Source organism: Carya illinoinensis, chromosome 9, assembly GCF_018687715.1.
Source record: "Carya illinoinensis cultivar Pawnee chromosome 9, C.illinoinensisPawnee_v1, whole genome shotgun sequence".
Classification (NCBI taxonomy): domain Eukaryota; kingdom Viridiplantae; phylum Streptophyta; class Magnoliopsida; order Fagales; family Juglandaceae; genus Carya; species Carya illinoinensis.
The window spans coordinates 31,004,489-31,018,887 of record NC_056760.1 but is presented as its reverse complement, the minus strand read 5'-3'; positions in this window follow the sequence as shown (position 1 = coordinate 31,018,887).

Sequence of the window (14,399 nt, the reverse complement as noted above, 5' to 3'; positions counted from 1 at the left end):
ACAAATCGGCCCCTAGCCCACGCATTTCGCAATATTTTCGCAAGAGAAATCCCACTACTCACACTCCACATTGACCCGCCTAGTTCAGTAATAGAATCCGACAAATTGCCACCCCGATATATGTCTTTTATTTCATTCTTGAAATTGAAGGCCACATACACCTTACCATTGGTTTCGGTCAAGCCCAAGAAGCGTAGCAATCTCCCAAGGTTCACATCTAGCCACGGTTAGGCTTATGACTTGAGCTAAGGGCAATAGTCGACTTCCACACGATTATCTATCTCTAGACCATATTTTGAGATTAATTTATCTTTTAATATTCTTTCTCACCCTTTTTATCTTGACCTTATAGTTTTCATTGTTGTTTTCCATCATTCTTAGAATTAATTCGAAGATTATTATTGATCCAAGACATGTTAATTGAAACAAAGCCGTGTAAATGCCCAAGTCACAGCAAATCGCCACCTCGGTGCACCTTCATGTGTGCATTGCAACAAATCGGCACCAAGCCCATGCCTTTTAGACATTTCGTCATTGGAAACTTGACTATTTGCTCCCCACAATCACCCTCCAAGTTCAATTCTAGCATCTCATGAATTAGCAGCAAGAAATCCCCGTCTTGTATCTCATTCTTTCAGTTGAAGCCCACATACAGCTTACCATTGGTTTCCGTCAAGCCCAAGACGTTTAACAAGCCCCCAAGGTTCACATCTAGCCATGTTTAAGCTTCTAGCTAGAGTTAAAGGTCAACAATCAACATACACGTGATTATTCATCTCTAAACCATGTTTTGTGCTTAATTTCCCTGTTAATATTCTTTCTCACCTTTTTTCCTTAAACCTTGTTGCTTTTATTGCTGTTTTTCATCATTCTTGGGTTGAATTAGAGGATTAGTCTTCATCCAAGACATGTCAACTGAAACAAAGCCATGTAAATGCCCAGGTCACTGCAAATCGGCACCTAGGTGGCCCTTCATGTCCACTGCAACAAATTGGCCCCTAGCCCCCCACGCCTTTTACACCATTTTCGCAAGACAAATCTCATTACTTGCACCCCACCATAACCCGCCTAGTTCAGTAACAGCATCCGACGAGTTGCTTCCAGACAGCTGTCTTTCATTTCATTCTTCCAATTGATGCCCACATACACGTTACCATCGGTTTCCGTCAAGCCCAAGAAGTGTAAGAAACCCCGAGGTTCATAGCTAGCCGTGGTTAAGCTTCTGACCCACGCGCCATGATCAACTTACACATGGTTATTCATCTCCAAACCATGTTTTGAGGTTAATTTTCCTTTCAATTCTCTCTCCTTTTTTATCTAGACCTTATTGTTTTCATTGTTGTTTTTCATCATTCTTAGATTTAATTAAAAGATTATTCTTGATCCAAGGCATGTCAATTGAGGAAGCAAAGCCATACAAATGCCCAAGTCACCACAAATCGGCACGTAGGTGCACGTTCATGTGCATTGCAAAATAAATGACCCCAGCCCATGGCCTCTTGCACTATTTTCTCAAGTGAAGTTTCGTTATTTACACCCCAGATTAACAATCCTAGTTCAATTCTTCCATCCGCCGAATTAGCTACAAGAAACCCATCTTTTATTTTTTTTTTCCCTTCCAATTGAAGCCCACAAACACCTTACGATTGGTTTCGGTCAAGCCCAAGAAACTTAAGAAGCCCCCAAGGTTCACATCTAGCCATGGTTAAGCTTATGACTTGTGTTAAGGGTGGTAATCAACTCACACATGATTATTTATTTGTAGACCGTGTTTTGAGATTAATTTATCTTTTAATATTCTCTCTCACCCCTTTTATCTTGACCGTATTGTTTTCATTGTTGTTTTCCATCATTCTTAGATTTAATTAGAAGATTAAAAGCCATGTCAATTGAAAGAAAGTCATGGAAATGCCCGAGTCACCGCAAATCCGCACCTTAGTGCAACTTCATGTGTGCATTCCAACAAATCGGCTCCAAGCCCATCCCTTTTACACCATTTCCTCAATGGAATCTTCACTATTTACATCCCACATTAGCCCTCCTAGTTTACTTCTAGCATCCGATGAATTAGCAGCAATAAACCCAGTCTTCTATCAAATTCTTTCAGTTGATGCCCACATACACCCTTACCATTGGTTTCCGTCAAGACCAAGACGTGTTAAAAGGCCCCAAGGTTCACATCTAGCCATGCTTAAGCTTCTAGCTAAGTTAAAGGGCCATAATCAACACACACAAGATTATTCATCTCTAAACCATGCTTTGTGCTTAATTTCCCTTTTAATATTCTTTCTCACCTTTTTTCCCTACACCTTGTAGCTTTTAATGTTGTTTGTCATCATTCTAGGATTGAATTAGAAGATTGTTCTTCATCCAAGACATGTCATTTGAAGGAAAGCCGGGTAAATGACCAAGTCACCGCAGATCGGCTCCTAGCTGCCCCTTCATGTGCATTGCGACAAATCGGCCCCTAGCCCACGCATTTCGCAATATTTTCGCAAGAGAAATCCCACTACTCACACTCCACATTGACCCGCCTAGTTCAGTAATAGAATCCGACAAATTGCCACCCCGATATATGTCTTTTATTTCATTCTTGAAATTGAAGGCCACATACACCTTACCATTGGTTTCGGTCAAGCCCAAGAAGCGTAGCAATCTCCCAAGGTTCACATCTAGCCACGGTTAGGCTTATGACTTGAGCTAAGGGCAATAGTCGACTTCCACACGATTATCTATCTCTAGACCATATTTTGAGATTAATTTATCTTTTAATATTCTTTCTCACCCTTTTTATCTTGACCTTATAGTTTTCATTGTTGTTTTCCATCATTCTTAGAATTAATTCGAAGATTATTATTGATCCAAGACATGTTAATTGAAACAAAGCCGTGTAAATGCCCAAGTCACAGCAAATCGCCACCTCGGTGCACCTTCATGTGTGCATTGCAACAAATCGGCACCAAGCCCATGCCTTTTAGACATTTCGTCATTGGAAACTTGACTATTTGCTCCCCACAATCACCCTCCAAGTTCAATTCTAGCATCTCATGAATTAGCAGCAAGAAATCCCCGTCTTGTATCTCATTCTTTCAGTTGAAGCCCACATACAGCTTACCATTGGTTTCCGTCAAGCCCAAGACGTTTAACAAGCCCCCAAGGTTCACATCTAGCCATGTTTAAGCTTCTAGCTAGAGTTAAAGGTCAACAATCAACATACACGTGATTATTCATCTCTAAACCATGTTTTGTGCTTAATTTCCCTGTTAATATTCTTTCTCACCTTTTTTCCTTAAACCTTGTTGCTTTTATTGCTGTTTTTCATCATTCTTGGGTTGAATTAGAGGATTAGTCTTCATCCAAGACATGTCAACTGAAACAAAGCCATGTAAATGCCCAGGTCACTGCAAATCGGCACCTAGGTGGCCCTTCATGTCCACTGCAACAAATTGGCCCCTAGCCCCCCACGCCTTTTACACCATTTTCGCAAGACAAATCTCATTACTTGCACCCCACCATAACCCGCCTAGTTCAGTAACAGCATCCGACGAGTTGCTTCCAGACAGCTGTCTTTCATTTCATTCTTCCAATTGATGCCCACATACACGTTACCATCGGTTTCCGTCAAGCCCAAGAAGTGTAAGAAACCCCGAGGTTCATAGCTAGCCGTGGTTAAGCTTCTGACCCACGCGCCATGATCAACTTACACATGGTTATTCATCTCCAAACCATGTTTTGAGGTTAATTTTCCTTTCAATTCTCTCTCCTTTTTTATCTAGACCTTATTGTTTTCATTGTTGTTTTTCATCATTCTTAGATTTAATTAAAAGATTATTCTTGATCCAAGGCATGTCAATTGAGGAAGCAAAGCCATACAAATGCCCAAGTCACCACAAATCGGCACGTAGGTGCACGTTCATGTGCATTGCAAAATAAATGACCCCAGCCCATGGCCTCTTGCACTATTTTCTCAAGTGAAGTTTCGTTATTTACACCCCAGATTAACAATCCTAGTTCAATTCTTCCATCCGCCGAATTAGCTACAAGAAACCCATCTTTTATTTTTTTTTTCCCTTCCAATTGAAGCCCACAAACACCTTACGATTGGTTTCGGTCAAGCCCAAGAAACTTAAGAAGCCCCCAAGGTTCACATCTAGCCATGGTTAAGCTTATGACTTGTGTTAAGGGTGGTAATCAACTCACACATGATTATTTATTTGTAGACCGTGTTTTGAGATTAATTTATCTTTTAATATTCTCTCTCACCCCTTTTATCTTGACCGTATTGTTTTCATTGTTGTTTTCCATCATTCTTAGATTTAATTAGAAGATTAAAAGCCATGTCAATTGAAAGAAAGTCATGGAAATGCCCGAGTCACCGCAAATCCGCACCTTAGTGCAACTTCATGTGTGCATTCCAACAAATCGGCTCCAAGCCCATCCCTTTTACACCATTTCCTCAATGGAATCTTCACTATTTACATCCCACATTAGCCCTCCTAGTTTACTTCTAGCATCCGATGAATTAGCAGCAATAAACCCAGTCTTCTATCAAATTCTTTCAGTTGATGCCCACATACACCCTTACCATTGGTTTCCGTCAAGACCAAGACGTGTTAAAAGGCCCCAAGGTTCACATCTAGCCATGCTTAAGCTTCTAGCTAAGTTAAAGGGCCATAATCAACACACACAAGATTATTCATCTCTAAACCATGCTTTGTGCTTAATTTCCCTTTTAATATTCTTTCTCACCTTTTTTCCCTACACCTTGTAGCTTTTAATGTTGTTTGTCATCATTCTAGGATTGAATTAGAAGATTGTTCTTCATCCAAGACATGTCATTTGAAGGAAAGCCGGGTAAATGACCAAGTCACCGCAGATCGGCTCCTAGCTGCCCCTTCATGTGCATTGCGACAAATCGGCCCCTAGCCCACGCATTTCGCAATATTTTCGCAAGAGAAATCCCACTACTCACACTCCACATTGACCCGCCTAGTTCAGTAATAGAATCCGACAAATTGCCACCCCGATATATGTCTTTTATTTCATTCTTGAAATTGAAGGCCACATACACCTTACCATTGGTTTCGGTCAAGCCCAAGAAGCGTAGCAATCTCCCAAGGTTCACATCTAGCCACGGTTAGGCTTATGACTTGAGCTAAGGGCAATAGTCGACTTCCACACGATTATCTATCTCTAGACCATATTTTGAGATTAATTTATCTTTTAATATTCTTTCTCACCCTTTTTATCTTGACCTTATAGTTTTCATTGTTGTTTTCCATCATTCTTAGAATTAATTCGAAGATTATTATTGATCCAAGACATGTTAATTGAAACAAAGCCGTGTAAATGCCCAAGTCACAGCAAATCGCCACCTCGGTGCACCTTCATGTGTGCATTGCAACAAATCGGCACCAAGCCCATGCCTTTTAGACATTTCGTCATTGGAAACTTGACTATTTGCTCCCCACAATCACCCTCCAAGTTCAATTCTAGCATCTCATGAATTAGCAGCAAGAAATCCCCGTCTTGTATCTCATTCTTTCAGTTGAAGCCCACATACAGCTTACCATTGGTTTCCGTCAAGCCCAAGACGTTTAACAAGCCCCCAAGGTTCACATCTAGCCATGTTTAAGCTTCTAGCTAGAGTTAAAGGTCAACAATCAACATACACGTGATTATTCATCTCTAAACCATGTTTTGTGCTTAATTTCCCTGTTAATATTCTTTCTCACCTTTTTTCCTTAAACCTTGTTGCTTTTATTGTTGTTTTTCATCATTCTTGGGTTGAATTAGAGGATTAGTCTTCATCCAAGACATGTCAACTGAAACAAAGCCATGTAAATGCCCAGGTCACTGCAAATCGGCACCTAGGTGGCCCTTCATGTCCACTGCAACAAATTGGCCCCTAGCCCCCCATGCCTTTTACACCATTTTCGCAAGACAAATCTCATTACTTGCACCCCACCATAACCCGCCTAGTTCAGTAACAGCATCCGACGAGTTGCTTCCAGACAGCTGTCTTTCATTTCATTCTTCCAATTGATGCCCACATACACGTTACCATCGGTTTCCGTCAAGCCCAAGAAGTGTAAGAAACCCCGAGGTTCATAGCTAGCCGTGGTTAAGCTTCTGACCCACGCGCCATGATCAACTTACACATGGTTATTCATCTCCAAACCATGTTTTGAGGTTAATTTTCCTTTCAATTCTCTCTCCTTTTTTATCTAGACCTTATTGTTTTCATTGTTGTTTTTCATCATTCTTAGATTTAATTAAAAGATTATTCTTGATCCAAGGCATGTCAATTGAGGAAGCAAAGCCATACAAATGCCCAAGTCACCACAAATCGGCACGTAGGTGCACGTTCATGTGCATTGCAAAATAAATGACCCCAGCCCATGGCCTCTTGCACTATTTTCTCAAGTGAAGTTTCGTTATTTACACCCCAGATTAACAATCCTAGTTCAATTCTTCCATCCGCCGAATTAGCTACAAGAAACCCATCTTTTATTTTTTTTTTCCCTTCCAATTGAAGCCCACAAACACCTTACGATTGGTTTCGGTCAAGCCCAAGAAACTTAAGAAGCCCCCAAGGTTCACATCTAGCCATGGTTAAGCTTATGACTTGTGTTAAGGGTGGTAATCAACTCACACATGATTATTTATTTGTAGACCGTGTTTTGAGATTAATTTATCTTTTAATATTCTCTCTCACCCCTTTTATCTTGACCGTATTGTTTTCATTGTTGTTTTCCATCATTCTTAGATTTAATTAGAAGATTAAAAGCCATGTCAATTGAAACAAAGTCATGGAAATGCCCGAGTCACCGCAAATCCGCACCTTAGTGCAACTTCATGTGTGCATTCCAACAAATCGGCTCCAAGCCCATCCCTTTTACACCATTTCCTCATTGGAATCTTCACTATTTACATCCCACATTAGCCCTCCTAGTTTACTTCTAGCATCCGATGAATTAGCAGCAATAAACCCAGTCTTCTATCAAATTCTTTCAGTTGATGCCCACATACACCCTTACCATTGGTTTCCGTCAAGACCAAGACGTGTTAAAAGGCCCCAAGGTTCACATCTAGCCATGCTTAAGCTTCTAGCTAAGTTAAAGGGCCATAATCAACACACACAAGATTATTCATCTCTAAACCATGCTTTGTGCTTAATTTCCCTTTTAATATTCTTTCTCACCTTTTTTCCCTACACCTTGTAGCTTTTAATGTTGTTTGTCATCATTCTAGGATTGAATTAGAAGATTGTTCTTCATCCAAGACATGTCATTTGAAGGAAAGCCGGGTAAATGACCAAGTCACCGCAGATCGGCTCCTAGCTGCCCCTTCATGTGCATTGCGACAAATCGGCCCCTAGCCCACGCATTTCGCAATATTTTCGCAAGAGAAATCCCACTACTCACACTCCACATTGACCCGCCTAGTTCAGTAATAGAATCCGACAAATTGCCACCCCGATATATGTCTTTTATTTCATTCTTGAAATTGAAGGCCACATACACCTTACCATTGGTTTCGGTCAAGCCCAAGAAGCGTAGCAATCTCCCAAGGTTCACATCTAGCCACGGTTAGGCTTATGACTTGAGCTAAGGGCAATAGTCGACTTCCACACGATTATCTATCTCTAGACCATATTTTGAGATTAATTTATCTTTTAATATTCTTTCTCACCCTTTTTATCTTGACCTTATAGTTTTCATTGTTGTTTTCCATCATTCTTAGAATTAATTCGAAGATTATTATTGATCCAAGACATGTTAATTGAAACAAAGCCGTGTAAATGCCCAAGTCACAGCAAATCGCCACCTCGGTGCACCTTCATGTGTGCATTGCAACAAATCGGCACCAAGCCCATGCCTTTTAGACATTTCGTCATTGGAAACTTGACTATTTGCTCCCCACAATCACCCTCCAAGTTCAATTCTAGCATCTCATGAATTAGCAGCAAGAAATCCCCGTCTTGTATCTCATTCTTTCAGTTGAAGCCCACATACAGCTTACCATTGGTTTCCGTCAAGCCCAAGACGTTTAACAAGCCCCCAAGGTTCACATCTAGCCATGTTTAAGCTTCTAGCTAGAGTTAAAGGTCAACAATCAACATACACGTGATTATTCATCTCTAAACCATGTTTTGTGCTTAATTTCCCTGTTAATATTCTTTCTCACCTTTTTTCCTTAAACCTTGTTGCTTTTATTGCTGTTTTTCATCATTCTTGGGTTGAATTAGAGGATTAGTCTTCATCCAAGACATGTCAACCGAAACAAAGCCATGTAAATGCCCAGGTCACTGCAAATCGGCACCTAGGTGGCCCTTCATGTCCATTGCAACAAATTGGCCCCTAGCCCCCCACGCCTTTTACACCATTTTCGCAAGACAAATCTCATTACTTGCACCCCACCATAACCCGCCTAGTTCAGTAACAGCATCCGACGAGTTGCTTCCAGACAGCTGTCTTTCATTTCATTCTTCCAATTGATGCCCACATACACGTTACCATCGGTTTCCGTCAAGCCCAAGAAGTGTAAGAAACCCCGAGGTTCATAGCTAGCCGTGGTTAAGCTTCTGACCCACGCGCCATGATCAACTTACACATGGTTATTCATCTCCAAACCATGTTTTGAGGCTAATTTTCCTTTCAATTCTCTCTCCTTTTTTATCTAGACCATATTGTTTTCATTGTTGTTTTTCATCATTCTTAGATTTAATTAAAAGATTATTCTTGATCCAAGGCATGTCAATTGAGGAAGCAAAGCCATACAAATGCCCAAGTCACCACAAATCGGCACGTAGGTGCACGTTCATGTGCATTGCAAAATAAAGGACCCCAGCCCATGGCCTCTTGCACTATTTTCTCAAGTGAAGTTTCGTTATTTACACCCCAGATTAACAATCCTAGTTCAATTCTTCCATCCGCCGAATTAGCTACAAGAAACCCATCTTTTATTTTTTTTTTCCCTTCCAATTGAAGCCCACAAACACCTTACGATTGGTTTCGGTCAAGCCCAAGAAACTTAAGAAGCCCCCAAGGTTCACATCTAGCCATGGTTAAGCTTATGACTTGTGTTAAGGGTGGTAATCAACTCACACATGATTATTTATTTGTAGACCGTGTTTTGAGATTAATTTATCTTTTAATATTCTCTCTCACCCCTTTTATCTTGACCGTATTGTTTTCATTGTTGTTTTCCATCATTCTTAGATTTAATTAGAAGATTAAAAGCCATGTCAATTGAAAGAAAGTCATGGAAATGCCCGAGTCACCGCAAATCCGCACCTTAGTGCAACTTCATGTGTGCATTCCAACAAATCGGCTCCAAGCCCATCCCTTTTACACCATTTCCTCAATGGAATCTTCACTATTTACATCCCACATTAGCCCTCCTAGTTTACTTCTAGCATCCGATGAATTAGCAGCAATAAACCCAGTCTTCTATCAAATTCTTTCAGTTGATGCCCACATACACCCTTACCATTGGTTTCCGTCAAGACCAAGACGTGTTAAAAGGCCCCAAGGTTCACATCTAGCCATGCTTAAGCTTCTAGCTAAGTTAAAGGGCCATAATCAACACACACAAGATTATTCATCTCTAAACCATGCTTTGTGCTTAATTTCCCTTTTAATATTCTTTCTCACCTTTTTTCCCTACACCTTGTAGCTTTTAATGTTGTTTGTCATCATTCTAGGATTGAATTAGAAGATTGTTCTTCATCCAAGACATGTCATTTGAAGGAAAGCCGGGTAAATGACCAAGTCACCGCAGATCGGCTCCTAGCTGCCCCTTCATGTGCATTGCGACAAATCGGCCCCTAGCCCACGCATTTCGCAATATTTTCGCAAGAGAAATCCCACTACTCACACTCCACATTGACCCGCCTAGTTCAGTAATAGAATCCGACAAATTGCCACCCCGATATATGTCTTTTATTTCATTCTTGAAATTGAAGGCCACATACACTTTACCATTGGTTTCGGTCAAGCCCAAGAAGCGTAGCAATCTCCCAAGGTTCACATCTAGCCACGGTTAGGCTTATGACTTGAGCTAAGGGCAATAGTCGACTTCCACACGATTATCTATCTCTAGACCATATTTTGAGATTAATTTATCTTTTAATATTCTTTCTCACCCTTTTTATCTTGACCTTATAGTTTTCATTGTTGTTTTCCATCATTCTTAGAATTAATTCGAAGATTATTATTGATCCAAGACATGTTAATTGAAACAAAGCCGTGTAAATGCCCAAGTCACAGCAAATCGCCACCTCGGTGCACCTTCATGTGTGCATTGCAACAAATCGGCACCAAGCCCATGCCTTTTAGACATTTCGTCATTGGAAACTTGACTATTTGCTCCCCACAATCACCCTCCAAGTTCAATTCTAGCATCTCATGAATTAGCAGCAAGAAATCCCCGTCTTGTATCTCATTCTTTCAGTTGAAGCCCACATACAGCTTACCATTGGTTTCCGTCAAGCCCAAGACGTTTAACAAGCCCCCAAGGTTCACATCTAGCCATGTTTAAGCTTCTAGCTAGAGTTAAAGGTCAACAATCAACATACACGTGATTATTCATCTCTAAACCATGTTTTGTGCTTAATTTCCCTGTTAATATTCTTTCTCACCTTTTTTCCTTAAACCTTGTTGCTTTTATTGCTGTTTTTCATCATTCTTGGGTTGAATTAGAGGATTAGTCTTCATCCAAGACATGTCAACTGAAACAAAGCCATGTAAATGCCCAGGTCACTGCAAATCGGCACCTAGGTGGCCCTTCATGTCCACTGCAACAAATTGGCCCCTAGCCCCCCACGCCTTTTACACCATTTTCGCAAGACAAATCTCATTACTTGCACCCCACCATAACCCGCCTAGTTCAGTAACAGCATCCGACGAGTTGCTTCCAGACAGCTGTCTTTCATTTCATTCTTCCAATTGATGCCCACATACACGTTACCATCGGTTTCCGTCAAGCCCAAGAAGTGTAAGAAACCCCGAGGTTCATAGCTAGCCGTGGTTAAGCTTCTGACCCACGCGCCATGATCAACTTACACATGGTTATTCATCTCCAAACCATGTTTTGAGGTTAATTTTCCTTTCAATTCTCTCTCCTTTTTTATCTAGACCTTATTGTTTTCATTGTTGTTTTTCATCATTCTTAGATTTAATTAAAAGATTATTCTTGATCCAAGGCATGTCAATTGAGGAAGCAAAGCCATACAAATGCCCAAGTCACCACAAATCGGCACGTAGGTGCACGTTCATGTGCATTGCAAAATAAATGACCCCAGCCCATGGCCTCTTGCACTATTTTCTCAAGTGAAGTTTCGTTATTTACACCCCAGATTAACAATCCTAGTTCAATTCTTCCATCCGCCGAATTAGCTACAAGAAACCCATCTTTTATTTTTTTTTTCCCTTCCAATTGAAGCCCACAAACACCTTACGATTGGTTTCGGTCAAGCCCAAGAAACTTAAGAAGCCCCCAAGGTTCACATCTAGCCATGGTTAAGCTTATGACTTGTGTTAAGGGTGGTAATCAACTCACACATGATTATTTATTTGTAGACCGTGTTTTGAGATTAATTTATCTTTTAATATTCTCTCTCACCCCTTTTATCTTGACCGTATTGTTTTCATTGTTGTTTTCCATCATTCTTAGATTTAATTAGAAGATTAAAAGCCATGTCAATTGAAAGAAAGTCATGGAAATGCCCGAGTCACCGCAAATCCGCACCTTAGTGCAACTTCATGTGTGCATTCCAACAAATCGGCTCCAAGCCCATCCCTTTTACACCATTTCCTCAATGGAATCTTCACTATTTACATCCCACATTAGCCCTCCTAGTTTACTTCTAGCATCCGATGAATTAGCAGCAATAAACCCAGTCTTCTATCAAATTCTTTCAGTTGATGCCCACATACACCCTTACCATTGGTTTCCGTCAAGACCAAGACGTGTTAAAAGGCCCCAAGGTTCACATCTAGCCATGCTTAAGCTTCTAGCTAAGTTAAAGGGCCATAATCAACACACACAAGATTATTCATCTCTAAACCATGCTTTGTGCTTAATTTCCCTTTTAATATTCTTTCTCACCTTTTTTCCCTACACCTTGTAGCTTTTAATGTTGTTTGTCATCATTCTAGGATTGAATTAGAAGATTGTTCTTCATCCAAGACATGTCATTTGAAGGAAAGCCGGGTAAATGACCAAGTCACCGCAGATCGGCTCCTAGCTGCCCCTTCATGTGCATTGCGACAAATCGGCCCCTAGCCCACGCATTTCGCAATATTTTCGCAAGAGAAATCCCACTACTCACACTCCACATTGACCCGCCTAGTTCAGTAATAGAATCCGACAAATTGCCACCCCGATATATGTCTTTTATTTCATTCTTGAAATTGAAGGCCACATACACCTTACCATTGGTTTCGGTCAAGCCCAAGAAGCGTAGCAATCTCCCAAGGTTCACATCTAGCCACGGTTAGGCTTATGACTTGAGCTAAGGGCAATAGTCGACTTCCACACGATTATCTATCTCTAGACCATATTTTGAGATTAATTTATCTTTTAATATTCTTTCTCACCCTTTTTATCTTGACCTTATAGTTTTCATTGTTGTTTTCCATCATTCTTAGAATTAATTCGAAGATTATTATTGATCCAAGACATGTTAATTGAAACAAAGCCGTGTAAATGCCCAAGTCACAGCAAATCGCCACCTCGGTGCACCTTCATGTGTGCATTGCAACAAATCGGCACCAAGCCCATGCCTTTTAGACATTTCGTCATTGGAAACTTGACTATTTGCTCCCCACAATCACCCTCCAAGTTCAATTCTAGCATCTCATGAATTAGCAGCAAGAAATCCCCGTCTTGTATCTCATTCTTTCAGTTGAAGCCCACATACAGCTTACCATTGGTTTCCGTCAAGCCCAAGACGTTTAACAAGCCCCCAAGGTTCACATCTAGCCATGTTTAAGCTTCTAGCTAGAGTTAAAGGTCAACAATCAACATACACGTGATTATTCATCTCTAAACCATGTTTTGTGCTTAATTTCCCTGTTAATATTCTTTCTCACCTTTTTTCCTTAAACCTTGTTGCTTTTATTGCTGTTTTTCATCATTCTTGGGTTGAATTAGAGGATTAGTCTTCATCCAAGACATGTCAACTGAAACAAAGCCATGTAAATGCCCAGGTCACTGCAAATCGGCACCTAGGTGGCCCTTCATGTCCACTGCAACAAATTGGCCCCTAGCCCCCCATGCCTTTTACACCATTTTCGCAAGACAAATCTCATTACTTGCACCCCACCATAACCCGCCTAGTTCAGTAACAGCATCCGACGAGTTGCTTCCAGACAGCTGTCTTTCATTTCATTCTTCCAATTGATGCCCACATACACGTTACCATCGGTTTCCGTCAAGCCCAAGAAGTGTAAGAAACCCCGAGGTTCATAGCTAGCCGTGGTTAAGCTTCTGACCCACGCGCCATGATCAACTTACACATGGTTATTCATCTCCAAACCATGTTTTGAGGTTAATTTTCCTTTCAATTCTCTCTCCTTTTTTATCTAGACCTTATTGTTTTCATTGTTGTTTTTCATCATTCTTAGATTTAATTAAAAGATTATTCTTGATCCAAGGCATGTCAATTGAGGAAGCAAAGCCATACAAATGCCCAAGTCACCACAAATCGGCACGTAGGTGCACGTTCATGTGCATTGCAAAATAAATGACCCCAGCCCATGGCCTCTTGCACTATTTTCTCAAGTGAAGTTTCGTTATTTACACCCCAGATTAACAATCCTAGTTCAATTCTTCCATCCGCCGAATTAGCTACAAGAAACCCATCTTTTATTTTTTTTTTCCCTTCCAATTGAAGCCCACAAACACCTTACGATTGGTTTCGGTCAAGCCCAAGAAACTTAAGAAGCCCCCAAGGTTCACATCTAGCCATGGTTAAGCTTATGACTTGTGTTAAGGGTGGTAATCAACTCACACATGATTATTTATTTGTAGACCGTGTTTTGAGATTAATTTATCTTTTAATATTCTCTCTCACCCCTTTTATCTTGACCGTATTGTTTTCATTGTTGTTTTCCATCATTCTTAGATTTAATTAGAAGATTAAAAGCCATGTCAATTGAAACAAAGTCATGGAAATGCCCGAGTCACCGCAAATCCGCACCTTAGTGCAACTTCATGTGTGCATTCCAACAAATCGGCTCCAAGCCCATCCCTTTTACACCATTTCCTCATTGGAATCTTCACTATTTACATCCCACATTAGCCCTCCTAGTTTACTTCTAGCATCCGATGAATTAGCAGCAATAAACCCAGTCTTCTATCAAATTCTTTCAGTTGATGCCCACATACAC